Consider the following 19,003-nt stretch of genomic DNA (forward strand, 5'->3'; position numbering starts at 1 on the left):
AGGATGAGATACTAGAGAATGATTTGGGGTTCTTGCAGTATGAAACCAAGCAGGCTACCTCTACGAACCCAAAAGGCAGCAACTGATGCTGACCTCTATTGGGAGGATCCATACCTTAAATGAAGTACCACTAACAATGTACTAATGACATGTCCTCATACCACCACCTTTATATATCTCAAGACATACCCTCTTTGTGGTTCTCATGTGACTAACAAACTGAGGAAAAGATGACCCAACACTATCAAATGATTTGACGCTAAGCAGAGTGGCAAAGTTAAACCCTCTAATAAATCCACACACCATCTCATGCTCTGAAGGATATAACACAACAATATGTATATCCTACTTGAGAAACCCAATATTGTACTCGAAAATAGACATAAAACCCTACTGAACATCCAGAAACCTGACTCTACTCTGAGAACTACTTGATGTACCAAAAATTAGCTCCTACTGATAGGTATTCATTAAAATACTCAAAATCCCTGACGCAGAATCCTAAAGAACTGAGGTAGTCACAAACTCTACCAGATCCTGGCTAGCCTCAAATTCTCCGACTAACGCTAAAGATCTTTGACATTACTCTCTTACTCCCTAGCCCGACGCTGAGCTAAAACTTAACAAATATATGCAAAAGTCTCATCCGCATTTATTAGTAACCTCATGTCATCCTGTTAAGAAAAAATGGAGTCAAAGAAAGCACTAGAGGTTCATAGAAATACAAACACACAATAGGGAGTCACGAATAGAATTTCCTAAGAATGCCCTGTAGCCTCCCAAAGATAGGATACATACATTTACTTATTGATATGTACGACTCTACTAGACACTTAGCTCTTGTACCAACACATTGGCAGACCTGGATCTGGTGCAAATTTGTCATGAACTAATTTTGTAGGGCATGATAGCACCTACTATAACCCACCTGTGGGCAACCTAATCCATAATTTGGAACAACTAGTGACAGACTATTAAGAGAATAAAAGAAAGCAACAGAATGAATATTATAAGGAGATTAATATATATATATATATATATATATATATATAAAGCAACCCCAAGACCTTGTGAATTCGTACAATTGCTTCTAATACAATCATGTACAAGAGGGAAATACAAAATAAATATATATGTACAAACTATCTATAAAATTAAAAAAGTCAAATCAATACGAGGGATAGCTGGAATAACGTCAAAGCTCACCTTAAATATCTAATTCATTGCTGCTCCGCACGATGCACACATCCATTGTGAGAACTTATACTATGATATGCAAGTTGCAAAAGTGTAATATGAGTTCCAAAGTCATGGTACTCAGTAGGCATCGATCGACTGAGCTCCAAAGACAATGCAAGCATAAATAACATGTAAAGTGAGAATATAAACTACAAACAACTAACCAATAAAACCAAACAATATAATACTAATTGATCAATAAGGATAAACTGTCCTATTCTATCATTATTAAGGAACTAAAGTGCAATACCATATATCCCTTGCTAATATACAAAGGTAGAGCGAAAGAACGAGATATAGTAATAATACAAGGCCAAAGAATACATATACAATACGAATAGATAAGGAAAGAGAGGGATATATGGGGATACTATGTTTGTATGTGTCTGTGTATATATACATATATAGGGGTAAACTCAAAGGTAATAACCTGATAGATACAAACTAATATCTTGAGGAATCCCAACCAAGTATGAAATCTAATACTAGCATAATCAAGCCTCTAATCAAACTATGACTAATCATGAGGTAACCTATCAATAATGTAACTTACCAACAATAGAGAAAGATAATAAATCAGAAATATATAATCAATCACGGGTACCAGTCCATAACTATCCTACCACAAACTAACCATAAACCAATGATAAAGTAACCGGCTAGTTTGAACAAACAATAACCTATCTAGCCCACCCATAAGAGCGAAATGTGCAAACATACACTCAAAAAACAACAATCATAGCTTATAACTATAAAACCTCTCATAAGGTCGATAGACATAAGCACCAAATAATTATATTAGTGATAGGAAATTCATATGAATGAATGTACATAAACCAATAGTAATCATATCTAATTTGAATGCCAAATATACTAAGTGTATATACCTGTTTTAGCTCAGTAGCTTGCAAAGGCAAGACCTATAATGACCATCTTTCTTTGGTACTGTGGCTCATGGATGAAGGGGCCCACTAGGGACTCGAGATATCTATATACACTGTCTGGTCCAAAACTAAGACTTTCAATAACCATTATAATTATATATATATATATATATAGGTATAATGAGTTCATAAACTTGATCCATGACTAAAATAGTGCAAATTTATAAATCCATTGCTTGAGATTGATGTCGGGGCTAAATCTGCATAATAGTGTAAAAAGAGTATGAATCTCTCTTGATAAAGTAAATAGTAATGATAAAGTGTAACGCACCGAGACTACCCCATAGATGTCACATGGTACATAGGACCACAAGTGATCCCAAGCTAACTCGTGTACTGGTATAACTCGTGAGCAACTAAATAAAATACATAAAACTTGAAGTAATAAGCAAAAGAAAAGTCTTTAGCTGGACATCTTAAAAAAACTGTTAAAACGATTACAACTCTGGTTACAAAAAACAAAATTGAAATCAAATACATCAACTATACTGACTGTCTATGAAGCCTCTACTAGTATTGACTATAGGTAGCGGGACATGACCCCCAGCTATCCTGAATCAATATTACTGAATAAAGAAAACAAGATGCTACTCGAACTATGATTGACTTGAAACCTCGAATCAAAAAGACTCATCACCTGCCCACTGGAAGTTGTAAACTATCTGATTATAATATGCGCGATACAACTTGTACCTACATTATGAGATAATGTAACACATAGACATATATGTGGATCACTACTTTTAGAATATACTGAGTATATGGGGGTGAATGTATAAGTAAAAATAATAACTTAACGTACATATAAACCTTTAAACAATGCATACAAAGTGTAAATGACTCACCTTGACTTGAGTAAAAAGGGGTTGCAAAATAATAAACATCAGTAATAAAGTACAAAGACAATCTTTGTGAGCCATAATACTTAGTTTCTAAAAGCTTTACTTTTTATTCTTTCTTAGGGAGTTTCTTCTAACTGACATAAACCATGTGAGTTATCATGAAGTCCAACGTCTTATCCACGTTGGAGAGAGTTGTCCTACCCTTGCCATCAGAATAAGACCTTAACTTAAGTGATCACTATACTTAACCCATATTGGGAATATAAACCTACAATGGCTCATAGTTCTAGGGAATGCGATCTTAGACTCATATCCAACTCGATGCTAAATACTACTACCTTATTACTTATATATTTAAACTTTAGGAAATCCACCTTAAAATAGCATAAGGGTTTATAGAATGAAAACCAGTTATGATTCTCTTTCTATAAACCATAATTAGGATGAACAAACTTGGATTCCATATCTTATCTTAGGATCAAAAGATCACCATCAAAGAAGCTAAAGATCATAGTCTTCTTGAAATCTCAAAATCGTTCTTGGTATAAACTTATCAAATAAAACTTAAGAGCATGATCCTCTTGAAATCTCAACACTTTACTTAAGGCTTAAAATTCATGCTTTAAACTTATGGTCAATTTATAACCAAACTTTATGATCAATAACAATCTTGAAATACTTCAACAATATCAAGTCAAGATAGTGCAATCTCATTCATAATATAAATCTTATAAGTTAAAATATAAACATAAGCACTTCTTGACATACTTAAAGCTTTAAATCACATGATAATCACATGCTTCAAGAAAATAGAAACTTGGGTATGAACCCTAATTCAAAACAAGTGACTTAAATCTTAAAATCATGTAATTTGGGAACAAGGGTGAAAGGATACCCTTGTTCATAACCCCACATACCTGAATAGGCTTGATTTGATGGAGAAAGCTTGACCTTGAAAGCCTTGAAGATGATCTTGAAAGATTTTCTTGGAATTCTTGGACTAGATAACATAAATTCTTATTTATCTTGAAGAGAATGTAACTTGAAGTTGAAGTTCTTGGGAGGAGGTTAGGGTTTGTTCGTGGAGAGAAAGGCTTTCTTGGAGAAAAATTATGAATAAAGGGGCCAATAATGCTCCTTGGGGACTTTAATTATGTGTTATGGATGAATTTGAGTGGGGGAAATGACCCATTTGCCCTTAAAATGCGAAACCAAAAGCTGTAAAATAGGGGCGGGAGATGGAGCGTGTGTCGTGGGCTAATTGCGCGCCCTCACTGCCTCTATCACAAAAATGACTATAGCTTTTTACTTGGGTATTGGATTAAGGAAAAATTGGTATTGTTGGAAAGATAAATCAATTATCTACAATTTGGTGGGTCTTAAGCTGTAAAATTCTATGTATATCAAAAATTATATACGTTCAAAATAGACCCCTGTAGAATTGAATACCAAACTTTGGATTAATCAAAGGCTCTTAGCTCAACTTTGTTCTAAGTGATTCTTATGAATATTTTTCACCTCGAAATCTCTTCACACACTTGGATAAAGATCATGACACGTATATTCAAAACAAATTCATGGGATTAGAGTTTATACTCGTAAGAATGATACTTCAAAGTCTAGCCCAAAAATGTGAGGTGTTATAATTCCTTACATCTCTGAACATGAATTAACTCAAAAACTTACATCTCGAGGTTGGGAAGGCCAATTTAAAAGTCCTCTAAGTTAAGAGGCCAAGAATATGACTAATTCTCCAATAGTTAGTAAAATTTTCAGGTTCTAAGCCTCTTATGCATGCACTAGGAGCTGAACTGAACTAAGGATAATACGGGGTATTACATAAAGAGTGGAATAGTAATTGAGAAAAACAAATCATGGTCTAGTTTCCAAAATAAAATATTTAGTTTCAAAGATCATATTTCATCAAATAAGGTGATACAATTTTGGTTGTAAGAGAATCCATTTTAAAAGTGCAAGTGAGAATAGATCCTTTTGTAGAAAATAGTAGAAAAATCAAGGATTTGGTTGGAATCATACCGCTAAGTAAATGCAAATTCTCCCAAAGTATAGACGACATCACCAGTATCTAAACAATACAACTATAAGCATTTGTAAACCACAACTACGTCCTCACAAGGGATAGAATACTAACTTGGTGCTCAACTGGTATCATAATTATACCCTCGAGCCAATAATATGCTATACAATATAATAGGAAAATATCTCCTTAAATACTAAGCAATATGCTAAGTCTAATGCTAAAGGATTCCTTATGCAATTTTATGGTTAATCAAGCCCATCATCAAATATAATAGGATTCTACGCCTTAAGAGGTATTTTAGGCTAAGTTCAAGTCACTTTTATATCTTAAATTCCCTAAATAGGTTAAGTCATGCTATGCTAGTCATAGACATATCCTATCATCCTTACCTAGCATGCAATCTATACTATACACAATCTCATAGAGAAAAGTAGATCGAAGCCTAACTCGATGTCGAACCGCATTTTTGAATCATTTATAATTTTCTCATACTTTCTCTAGGTTCACAAAATAATGTCATTCTATCAAAATAGTAATCTATATATTAATAGGAGTCAAACAATATTAATATTGTTATATAAAACTTCGGGCCAAAAATTGGGTCAGTAATGAGCCTGTGGGGCCAGTTAACAAAATTTTAAAATTAAATTCGTCATGAGATCCCTCGAAGAACAAGGAATGTGTGCTCAAAATTTGAGCACAAATGGACTCCAAATTGAGGCTCAAATCAGCCCGGGGAAATGACGAAAATAGGAGAGAAAACAAGAATTAAATGGAGGATATACGGCAGAAACTTTAAAAAATTAGTAAAAATTAGTCACTTCATCATGATCAACACATCCCTAGCTCCAATTTATGATTCGCCACGAGTTATTTAGCTCCTATGTTAATATTGGTGGAAAATAATAGAAAATAGTGACGAAATCAGGAAAGAGGGGATTATATATTGCTAGGAATATGGCCTTTACGAATGTGGAGGCCAAGGCCGCGAATAGGATGATCGTAATTATTTACCCTTTGTGAACATGATCAAAGTATTGCGTATGTGAAGTCAAAAAAAAATACCATTGCAAACGCAACGATGATGATCACGATCTCAAAGAAGGAGAAAAGATTGGGTTGGGTCGACCCTACATCGCAAATGTGATGGGAGGCTCGCGATCATAAAGGTCAATGACTTAAATCATCGTAAACGCAATCAACTACCCACGAACAAGAAGAAAAAGGATGTCTACTGAACAACAATATTTTTATCAAGTCCACTCAAACTTTGACGGGGGATTTGGGATTCGTTTGAAACCACATGCGTGCAAACAAACTATGCTACCATAAAAAATTTAATATTTTGGACTCAATGGGACCATCAAAATATCATTCAAGATTGTTTCAATTAAATCCAGATACCATACCTAGTTCCATGTTTTATCAAATCTTCTTAATAGTCCAAAATAAGTCCAGATTCCCGCGACCTGAACCAAGGGTTACTCTTTCATAAAATCAACATTACAGAGATGATGGTGCTGACAAAATTCTCATTCGAGTTTGTTTACTAGGAATGTTGGTTCGAGACTAATCACTTAACACCAAAAGCTCTAAAATAGGGAATTGAGCCTAAAATCCGAACGAACTATTCGATTCTTGAACGAATAGTTTTGGCAAGTCATAAATAACCTATAGTCACTGTGGAAAGGCTCAAAATGATGAAAATGCATAGAAATTGAGAAAATGACCTAGAGGGTAGTTACAATGAAGAATAAATATAGGTGACCAGAAATCTCACAAGAGAAAACAAAGACTTCTAAAAAGAAAAATTCACAGTTTAGATCCAAGAACTAATTTTTACAATTGCATGAATGTTAAAGTGACAAAAATAACTACAAATCACAACACACAGATCACGTTTGGTATGTAAAACCACTTAAATAATTAAGTCATCAATCAGATGACTAGCCACCAAACAAGCGAAAGCAAGAAAGAATTATGTGAGCCTTTGATACTCGAAAGGAGCTTCTTGGCTGAGAACTTTTTTGGAGATGGAGAATGACTATTTTTTATGTAATTCTCCATATCATAGTCCTGAATTTAATAGATGCACTAAATCAGCTTAACCATAGATTCATCCTCTAATTATTAGACATTATAGCCGAAGAAAAATGCTTGAGGAATCTGTAGATAAGGTTCGAATCATAATATTAACTCCTGAACACTTTCAATTATTGAAAAGATTTCATCAACAAAGCTATAATTATCTTATTTTAGCTACTGTTTTAAGATGAAAATATCAAGTCGTAGATAAGACATCCAAAAAATTCAATGACATTTAGAAAGTATAAATAAGACTCGTCTCAAACTATTTCATTACGATCGATTTCAACTTTCAATCCCGAGAAAATCTCACCAAAGCAGTCATAATCTCACAAATATTCTAGTATCATCCTTACAATAATAACTAAAATTTTTAATGATGAAACTTCACATCATATCACTTAAACACGAAAGAAAAGGTGTGAAAGTATTAGTGGTCACCTTTTTTTGGAGTAGGAACTTAGGACATAAAGCATCAATCAAACGGACTTCCAGCAGCGAAGTTTCAATTGATTCCGTTAGGATTTAATTTTTTCTAAGAGTGTATTCATCATGAATTTTTGGTTACGTGGGATTAGATAATTGTTTCTCTAGAATCTCCAAATTTTTCTTCAAAAATTCTCCTACCCAACCATTAACTTTCAATCTATTTATAAAGAAATTGGGGATGAAAATGGGGAAAATAAAGGGATAAAAGGGCAATTAGATGAATTAAATTTTGAATTTCAAATTAGGGTAAGAATCAGGGTATGACAACTTTGAAATTGCATAAATTTGGACGAATTTGAGGGGAGATTCATTTGTGAATGGGGGGAGGGGGAATAAATCCCCCCACCAAACAATGGAAATCTCACACCACCGCACTTTATGGTACTAATTGAGACAAATTTTTTCTGAGAAATTAAGGTTCCAAATGGTGGAGATGACTAAGTGGGTTCCAAAGGGTTTTTTGATGTAATATTCTAGGCAATTCACGTATTGGGGTGTCGTTTGGGTAAATTTTAATAAAGGTTGTATCGGTGTTACTGTTGTAGCATTGTTGCTATTGAATGTTGATGTTGTTGGACATTGTTGTTGTTTACGTTGTGAGAGAGGAGAGAAAGCATTGAGAGAGAAAGAGGAGAGAGTGCATGTGTTTCTGTGTATGTATATGTGTTAAGGGGTTTTATTACCTAATGTAATAAAAGGATTGGGTTGGGTCAAAAAAATGTATTTTGGGCTAAAAAGTGGTACGAAAATTAAGAGAATAACGGGGAAAAGGTTCAGTTATAGCTCTAGCCAATTTAAGTTAATAAAACAACCAAAATTAAACTAATCGAGCCAAATTGAGACGGAATTAATTTCCAATTTATTAAACAAGCTTATCAAATTCAATAATTTTAAAATAAATATTTAATAAAACATAATTGTCTTGTTTAAAAATTAAGAAATTAATTTCACATTTTAGGATCAATTTGTGGAAAATAACGTATTTATAATTTAAACAAAATTTCCACTTAAAAATAATTTCTAAAATATTTTATTTAAGCAAAAAATATATGATTCAATAAAATTATATGCAAAACATATTAATTTTGCCAAAAATTCAAAAGGTAGGCCTGAAATTATTTTCAAAATAACTTAAAACAATTATTTTGAAATTATTTGAAACTAAGAAACTCGAAAACTAATTTAGAACCGAGAAGACAAAAATTAGGTGTCAACAAGAACAAATCAGATTAAACTACAATACCATCACCTACCTCGAACCAATCTTGCACAACTCCTCTAAGCCAGAGTTTTGCCCTTCCATGCAATTTTTGTTTGCTCTTAGTCTAAAACATGCATATAAACATATTAATGAAATGACCTACATGTTGGGAATTATAACTCACATTCAATTCCTAAGATCAAGTTCATGATTATGCCTTTCCTGTTCTAGGGCTTTTCTAGAGTAACTCACCTAAAACAATCAATTCCATGAATTAATTAGTGAATCAACGGAATATAAGGGTAAGTTAATCTTTAATAATTAAAATCCATTAACTTGTTACATAATTTCCTTTCTTGCACCAAAAATAACCAAATTCAGACCTAAAATCTTCTTTGAACTCCATAAATTAATAATTTTAAGACTTAATTATCAATTACAAGATACCGAACAAGAAATACTTACCTTAACAATGCCAAACGACGAATACTTGGTGCGAATCGCCCAAAATCAACCTTACTTTTTCCTAAAATTAGTTTTAAAAAATAAACTAATTTGGGAAAAAATTTAATTAAATATTTAATTTTTGTCACTATAGCGGCACGTGTAAGTATAACAGGTGTTGATCATGTCTGACTGTCCCTATTCTCTATTGTAATGACATCCCACTATAACGGCATAGAACACCGCTATAATAGTGTCAACGAGGTAGAATGTCTAGCTTCGCACAAAAATTTTACTATTTTTGCAGCACAATTTAAATCAGGGACATTCCAAACAATGTCTTTAAACTAAGATCAATTTCAGGAGTTCTACTTACCCAAATTTGATTCTGTAAATTTCTATGAATTTTTTATCATCTTAGCTAACTAGAAATTAAATGAAATACCACCAAAATTGTCCAAATTATTTTCAAATTTACCTAGATCATACCTCGCTTCAATTTTGCTCGAAACTACCCTAGCCCAAAATTTGTAACTTTAAATTCTGGTAGAATTTTATCGTGAAGTTTTTAACAAAAGATTTATACATAACGACAGAAATGGTTGTTACATCAATAAAGTCATATATTTTGGTATATTTCTAGTATTTGTTTTTTTAGAAATAATTATCGTTTTTCAAAATCAGTTATAAAAACAAGTTACATGTCACCATATAAAAAGTGATTTCATGTCAACATAATGAGTGATATACAAAAATAAAAATTGATTTCATGTTAATTATAAAGATATATTAAAAAAATCATACAAATATTCAAATCAAGGATATAAAATAAAAGTTAATTATCTAAAATCTACTTCATCAGAGGTAGAGGTATGGACTGCGTACATCTTACCCCCCCCAGACCCCACTAAGTGGGAATACACTGGGTTTGTTGTTGTTGTTGTTGTTGTCATCAAATTAAATTTGTCTTAGTGGAGCACTAAAATTGCAAAAAATAATTATCTAAAATCCTACCTTCAAATCATAAATAAAATTATCTTAATTGAGCACTGAAATCATAAAAATAAATTTTCTTAAAATCCCACATTCAATCATAAAAAAATGATTTCAAATGATCATCGAAATCATAAAACTTAATTATTTTAAAATCGTACTTCCAAATCATGAATTATTTATCTTCTCCATTGTTTATATTTTTAAAAATAGACATACATCAGCTGAAAAATCACCACCAACACAAACTTGTAATGGCTAATCTTAAATAACTTCTTGATAAGGAACCACTTTGAAGCTTGTTAGTATTATATCTCCTATTTCATTAACCCCATCAACTTCATCAGACTCTTCATCAACTACCTAAGCCTCGGTGAGCTCCTCCTCCAAGTTTACCTGCCGCATCAGATTTCCCATCAGTGGGCTTAGTATTGGTGAGGTTCTTCTTTTGTTCAGTTGTTGCATCATAGACCCCATTATCTGTTTTTTTATTAATCCACTCCCCCTTTTCTTCGGCAACTTCACCAAAGACACCATCACCTGCCTTTTTTTTGGTTAACTCTTTATTTTCTTCAGTAGCAACTACATCAGAGACACCATTACTACCTTATCCTTGGTCATCTCCTCTTCTTCAATAACAACTTCATCAAAGACCCCATCAAGCTCCTTGGCCTTAGTTATCTTATAATATTTGTTAGAAGCATCCTCATTATAGACTCCATCAATTTTCATTTACTTACGCAGCTCCTTATCAAGAACATAATCATATTAAGCAAATACTTCAGGCGAGACATGCTGATTTGGCCTTTCAAGATGTCCAACTACTTCAAAGGCTCCGACAGCATCTTTTAGGGTCCTTCATCATCCAAATGTGCATTTTCTGTAATTTTTGGACATCATTAGTAAAATTACACAATTCATGAATTAATCTAATTTAAAAAGTCAAATTTATTCACCTTTCTTTTCTTTATTCTTCGCATTCTTTTTTTTCTCCTCGGTCACGTAATCCACAACAGTCATTAAATTTTATTTTATTCTCAACACACGCTTCTCAAGAAAGCTTAAACTCTCATCAATTCTAGACACATGATCAAATACTTCCATAAAATACCTTTTTTCTTCCTCAACCTCTTGAGCCAACCTACTTTGTCCACCACCAAGATTCACATCTTCATCATGATCATTAATAGGTGACTTAAGGAAAGTGACACCACTCAAGTTAGCCTTCAACCCATCAATGAATAAATCTTTGACCTAATTCTTGTATGGAACTAGAGTTTGCATATAAGTATGTTCCATCTCTCGCAGGGTAGGGGTGAGGTGGGGGTGTAGAATCTGCTAAACAAGGAAAATCATTGCCTATCATATACTATATTTAGTTTTAAAAGGGAACTAATAAAAATATAATATTTTTACCTCTGAATACTATCCCGAATTTCTAAATGAATCATCTTAGCAAAAAAGACAATGTTTTTGATGTGCCATCTGAGAAATCTAGGCAGGAGCAAAGAAATAACTTTTACTTTACCAATATATCTTTCAACATTGAAAATATTTCATAGATCCACACCTGTAATCACAAAAAACAAGCAATTAATCAACTATGATTGTCAAATAAAGTCTACAATCAAATAGGCTAGATGGTCGATGACATACCATAAATGTCCAAGGGAATTCAAATAGAGCATAAGATGCACCATTTCTATCTTCGACTTCTTCATGTTTATCTTCTTCTTCAAATAGTCCAATGGCAATACAAAGACTTTCTTTGCCCATAGGTATTCCTAAAAGAATTAAGAGAATAGACCATTTTTATGAAGTTTGGATCAACGGCCTTGAAAACATCTCTTGCTAGCAACATCACATGTAAGAACCAAATCAAACAACACCTTAACTTTTCCTTCTTTCAACCTATTGCCACTAACCAAATTCAAAAGACTTGTTGCATTAATATTTTTGTTACGGCTAACCTTATCATAAAATCATTCTCCATTACTATACACTTTCAACAATTTTGATTCATGAAGATATGTTAAATTTAATTTCATGTTCAAAGCAAACTCGGTCAAGTCAAAACAAGCTGGCTCATCATTAACACAAAACCACATTACATGAAGATTTGCATAAAAATTGACATGATGAAAAAGCATGTGATGGACCAACTGCCCATAAAATTTTAATGGTTTGACATTTCTTCAAACTGATTAAAACAAGACTTTTTGAACCTACGAATGAGTTTCTGCTCAGCTAAAAATTTTCTTAAATTGGTAAAAAAACTGCACCCTAGATTTATTGAAATTTTTCATGGCGAAATGATCCAAGTTCATCCACATAGATATAAAAATTATATTTTTCAATATTAAGGACCAGTGAACACTCTAGAACGGACAGAGGATCATCATCCTCATTTTCGTACCTACAACTATCGAGCACACTATTCCTTCTCCATTACCACTACTCCCAACACCATATCTACTAGCCTCTTCATCACTACCTCTATCTAATTTAGCCCCACTATCCTTAACACTTAGTTCGTCAATATACTTTTTGATCTTCTTCATTATTTTCTAATCAATCTTATGTTCAGATGGTGAAGATTTTTTCTTTTGGCATCTCGTTGTAGTTCAGCATCATTTCTTTTTGTACTAAAAGGTAATAAACATTTGTTAAACCCTTTCCCACTCTTCTAGTCATTTTTATAATTTATAAAAAAAATCGACTACCATTAAGATTAACATTAATCAACCACAAGGCCAAGCATTGAAATTAAAAAATTAAACAATGTTAACCAAAAAATTTCACTGTTCATATCAAGCGACATTTAAATATGCTACACAACACAAATTTATTTTTAAAAAATCTTATATCTGTAGCCATTAATCGATAGAATTCTAAAAAAATCTGTGTAATTTAGAATCAAATAAGCTACCCTTGCTGCTAACATGCTAACAAGAATTTTCGACATCAAAACACTATTTGTGTTTAAAAATCTTTAGAAAAAAAATCTTAATACATTGAAAATTCTTAGAAAAAAAAATAGAACCACAACAATATGCATTTAAAAATGACCGAAAGAAGATGATAACTTTCCCAGAAATCAGAATTTTAAAGTTGTGATCTTGGGAGAGAAAAGAAATCAATAATGCAAAGTAGGAAGTTAAATAATTGCTTGGGAGAGGAGAGAAAGAGAGAGAGGAGAAAGTGGAAGAAGCAAGAGAAAAGAAAAGGGACTTAGAAGGTGTATAAATACTGAAAAAGAGCAAATAGAAATAGTAAATGACCCTAGATAAATTAAAATGACTTTTATGGGACCAAGGTAAAATTTAATAAACTATTGACCCCACCACTTTTTCCAACTTTTTAACCTAATCCTAAAATTTAAATCAAAAAGAAATTTGATAGTTATTCTCCTAAATAAGTTTTTGAAGTAACGATCCCCCAAAATTCTCTCCACAAACCTCTCACTCCTCTTTTCCATCCCTTCCCCCTCAGCCCTACCCCCAACTACCTTCCCTCCTCTATATCATCACCACCTTCAAACAACTAGCAGATATTTAAACATCTTTCTAAACAACTAGCAAATGCTTTCACATTTCTCTAAATAGTTAGTAGATATTTAAGAAAATTCTTATTGTTTTAACTAGACAATCATAGCATGTTAAAAATACTTATTACATCTTCTAGTTGATTTGACTAAACAATTTAGGATTATTTAAATAATATCTTTAAGTTGTTTAAACTCTCAATTATTTTTCATTGAATTTTAAAATTTCTCCAACGTTTTGAACATCTTTCACTAGATATTCTCTACAAAATTTTATAAGCAGATTTGAATAAAGAGAGGTAGAAGAAGATGAAAATATGCAAACACAAACGTAAAAGAAGATAAAAAGAAGATGAAAAAAGAGAGAAGAAGATGAAAAAAGAGAAGGAAAAAGAAAACAAGATTGAAGCAAATGAAGAAAAAGAAGGGAGGAAATAGAAACTTTGAAATTTAAAATATGAAAGAAAAAATTGAGAAGGGTCAAATATTGCTTTGTACTATTAAAAAAGATTTTTTTTTCTCATTCAGTGTCCAGTGTTCACATTGGAGCCCCAATTAATCTGGATCGCACGTTGCAGGGCCCATTAAGGTGGCAGCGCTTCCAACAGAGTTTTCTTCATACCCAGGGTCGAACCCTCGACCTCTGATTAAGGGTGGAACAGCCCCATCCATTGCACCACAACCCATTTGGTCTATTACAAAAGATTTAATATATCACTCGCTATATTTTGGATTCAAATATATTTTTTTGATTATACTTTGGGTTTAAATATATTCATGTACTACTAAGAGTTATTTAAATATATGCTTGGTTATATGATAGATCCAAATGAACCCTTTTATATTTTAAAATCAAATACTCACTCTTCAAGTTTTATTCCTATTAAAGTGATTCAGACCAAACTTGTCTTAATGCTTTCTAGTAATATTAGTAATTTGTTTTACTGTAATTTAATTTGATGAGAAAAGTGAATGCTAAATGGTGATACTTATTTTGAGACTAATAATTTATCATTAAAAATTCACTTTACATAAAAAAATAGTTAAATATAATTACATTAATTAGATGACAAGGAAAAAACTTTAAAATATTACATTTTTGATGTTAAACTCTAATTTAACACATTTACCTAATTAGTATTCGAATAATTGGTATAGACAATTAATAGCATTGTTATTTTGTACAAAACACCAATATTATTTTATTTCGGACCACATATGAGATGACTTTGACGGTGATTAATATTATGGGGATAATTTACTCAAAGACCAAACTGATCTTAACTTTATATATATAATTCTTATAAAATGTTTTAATCTTTCACTTAATATCATACCATCTTCATTCGATAGTTGTCTCTATACCTATCTGTTTTTTTTTGCTTTAGAAAATAAGAATAAAAAAATGAAGAAGAAGATGTGACGGTGAATAGAGGACATAAGTATTTTCTTGTTAAATTAAGCGGCTAAGTAAATCATGCAGAAGAGTTTCAAATATATTTAATTACTTTTTGATTAATTTCAAATTAACACATCGTTATCCAATAATTAAAGTCAGCAATTAAATCCAACGAGAACCACAAGTTATCAGACAATTCAATGGTCAAGGCACACTTAGGAGAAATTGGAAATTAGAGAAATTTGAAATGGTTTAAATGCGTGGGAGTAAAAACTAAGGATAAATTAATATAAAATTAAAGTGAAAGATAACGATATATTTGGACAAAGTATATTGAAAAGAGCATAATTAAATTGAAAGTATAATAAAAAGATATATTTAAATTATTTCAAACACTACAAGGATATATTTGAATAAAAAATATAATGAAAAGAATATAACTAAATTCAAAGTATGAAGAGAGTTATATTTAAATTATTTCTAATAGTATAAGAATATATTTGATCCATATAATAATTTGTAATATTTTTATACTTATTTTCAATGTTTAAAGAATATAATTAAACCGCAAATTTGCTTAAGAGTCTAACTAAAATCCCTTCATTCCACTTATTTTCTCAAGTAAAACCCTCCACGTGACATGTTTCCCCCCTTACTGGTACAAGCTACATTAGCATTTTCAACTTTCAACTTTCAACTTTCAACTTTCAAGTCGGTGCTTATATTTTTCCTAGTCAGTTTGAATAGAATTAAAATTTAATTAAATTAGTTTTTTTGCCCTGCTATTTTAAATATTTGATAAAATTAAAAAAAATACCTTAAAAAAAGTTTAAAATTGATTAAAAAAATAAAAAGTGAAAAGTTGGGTATCCCAATTATTTTATTTTTTAGATTAAAATTCTTTTAGATTTGATTAATTACTTTTTTATCTCTTATATTTTTCTTCAATTCCAACAACATCCTAAATTTGTAACTCTTAAATATATAATTTTTCTTTCTTTTTCTCTTTGTTGCTTCTCTCTGTCTCTTTCCTTCAATTTCCTCTTCATCTTTCTCCTTTATTTTCAGCAAATCATTACTCGAAAGTTTACATATTTTTTTAACATAGTCAAATTGTTACAAACTTGCAATATTACAATATATAATTATTTTTACATAATAAATCTTAAAATTAAAAAAATAACTTTTATTTATAAATTGCTCTAATCACTTTATGTTGAAACTGTATTTAAATAGAAATTATTTTAAAATTATTTGAATTAAAAATTATAAATAATTCACTTTATTTATGACGTTAACAACTTTAAAAACATTTAATTCATTTTAATAATAAAAAAAGCATTTAACATTACTTGTTATTAAATACATTAATAATTTCTTTTTTCAGTTTCAACACTTTCATCCAAGCACTTATCTACTTAATTTATAATTACTTATTTTAATTTTTGTAATCAGTTAGATAAAAAAAATTACTCCCTCCGTTTAAAAACGAATGACCTATTTTGACTTGACACTAAGTTTAAGAAAATAAAGAAGACTTTTGAATCTTGTGGCCTTAAATTAAGGTTGTGTCAAATGTACCAAAATGCCCTTTAATCTTGTGGTCCTAAACTTGTCATGTGGAAAGTTGAAATTAAAGTTTTGTCAAAAAGGGAAAGGGGTCACTTTTTTAAAACGGACTAAAAAGAAAAATAGGTCATTCTTTTTTACGGAGAGAGTAGTATTTTTTTTAAAATGGGCTCTAAGTAAGAGCATTTAGATTGGAAAGTGTGTTCAAGTTGCAGTATAAATTCTCCAATCTTCGTTTTCTTCTTTTAAGACAGGAAAATTTAACTAGCGTTACTTGGAAAAGTGGGAGAAATGAGGTTGGAACATCTTTTATGTCATGCTTTCTATTGCTCAATCGTGGAAGGGAAAAGGATAAAAAATACCCCTCTACTTTGAAAAATTGGCCAAATTTGCCTTCCGTTATACTTTGGGGTCATATATATCCCCGTCGTTACAAAAGTTCACATATGTACCCTCCAACTAACAAAAAAACCCAAATTACTTTAAATGACCCATTTTAAAAACAAAACCAAACTCGACTTGACCCGACCCATCAAAAACCCAAACAAATACACACAATACATGGATTTCTCACCTACCTGACTTCACAATTAAGGCTTTTCACCCTCACTTCTGTAGATTAAATTTTTCCAACAAAATTACTTCTCTTTCACTAATCATTTCCAATAGTGTAGTTATGGTCGATTGTTAATCTTTACTAATCTCCTTAGGAATAGAAAATGTCACAAAATTATTACTGTTTCTCTAGAAAGTGTCCGTTGCATTATCACTATCGTTATGATTTGGTAAAGTAATAGACAAAAATCTCATTTTGAATACTCTATCTAATCCTCGAAGAAGGTTTTTCAGATATTTTCTTGTAGATATGACGCTTTAAGGCCCTGGGTACCTTCGACACAATGGAAAAGCTTTAGACAGATTAAGTTGGATTAAACAGGTTGCAACATCCTTACCAGTTTATCAAGGGTTCACGGTGCTGGATTTTATTTTGTATATTGCACTTTTTCATCGTTGTTGATAAATAGATTTTTCCTTGTTTAGGTGTATTATTTTCGTATGATAAAATAGGACTTGAGGTCGCCTTTTTAATATGCCTTGTGAGTACTTTGTCTGGGTTTCTTTACTCTTGTTATTTTCTTGAATCGAAGGGTGTATTAAAAACTGTCTCTCTACCTCCCAAGGTAGGGGTAAGTTCTACGTACACACTACCCTCCCAAAAGTCCACTTGTGCGACTACACTAGATATGATGTTGCTGACATAAAACTGATTTTTGATCCTCCACATCCACATATTAACACTTTCAAAGTGTAAGAAGCTTTGCATCATTTAACATTTCAAGAAGGTACAATGTCACGATCAAGGTGAGTTCTTGGATGATTTGTACTTCCTCTAAAGTTCATATGAGAAAATGATGGCTTGCAATATCGGTGTATTTTAGCATGTTTACTAGACTATCTGCTTCTCTTTTGTTATGGATTGCTATCATTCTCATATGTTATAATTTTTTCAATGTCGTTGTATTTTAACATGTTGTAGCAGATTATCCATTTTTCGTTTCTTATGGATTGTTATGATTCTCCTATGTTATAATTTTTACAGTATCGGTGTATTTAACATGAATTATCTGTCTCCCATGTGCTATGAACTTTGTCATTCTCATATGTTACATTTTTATAATGTCCATGTATTTTAACATGTTGTAGTCACATGTAGCAGATTATCTACTTTCTGAAAGATGATAAAATTCCATTGGAGAGAATAGGGGATCATGAAATTCCAGATGATGATTACCCAAAAGAAACTGATACAGCAGCAGTAGTATTAGCAGGAGGTGACGTTGAGGTGTACGGTAAAAGGATACCAGAGAGATGTGGATCAATGGACAAACACTATGGTAATGTATTTGAACTAGCTGTTGGAGGATGATTCTGATGATGTTTTTGGTCATGGGAAGAGAAAGATGTTTGGTGACCTCTGGAAGAAGAAGGGCCACAAATAAGTGTCCTGATTGTCATGCTTTGGCAGAAAAATAGTCGTTTTCTATTTTAAGTTTATTTAGCTAACTAATGTATGAATTTTTTTCTTAGCATCTGGCCAATACTACTATTATGTTGAGTTTAAATTTCTATGCTAGTAGTAGTCTTATTTCTTTCTAGTGTAGCTTGATAAATTAACCTGTCATTCAGGGCAGTGCCTTTAGATCCATAATATT

Source organism: Capsicum annuum, chromosome 10 (genome assembly GCF_002878395.1).
Source record: "Capsicum annuum cultivar UCD-10X-F1 chromosome 10, UCD10Xv1.1, whole genome shotgun sequence".
Taxonomy (NCBI): Eukaryota; Viridiplantae; Streptophyta; class Magnoliopsida; order Solanales; family Solanaceae; genus Capsicum; species Capsicum annuum.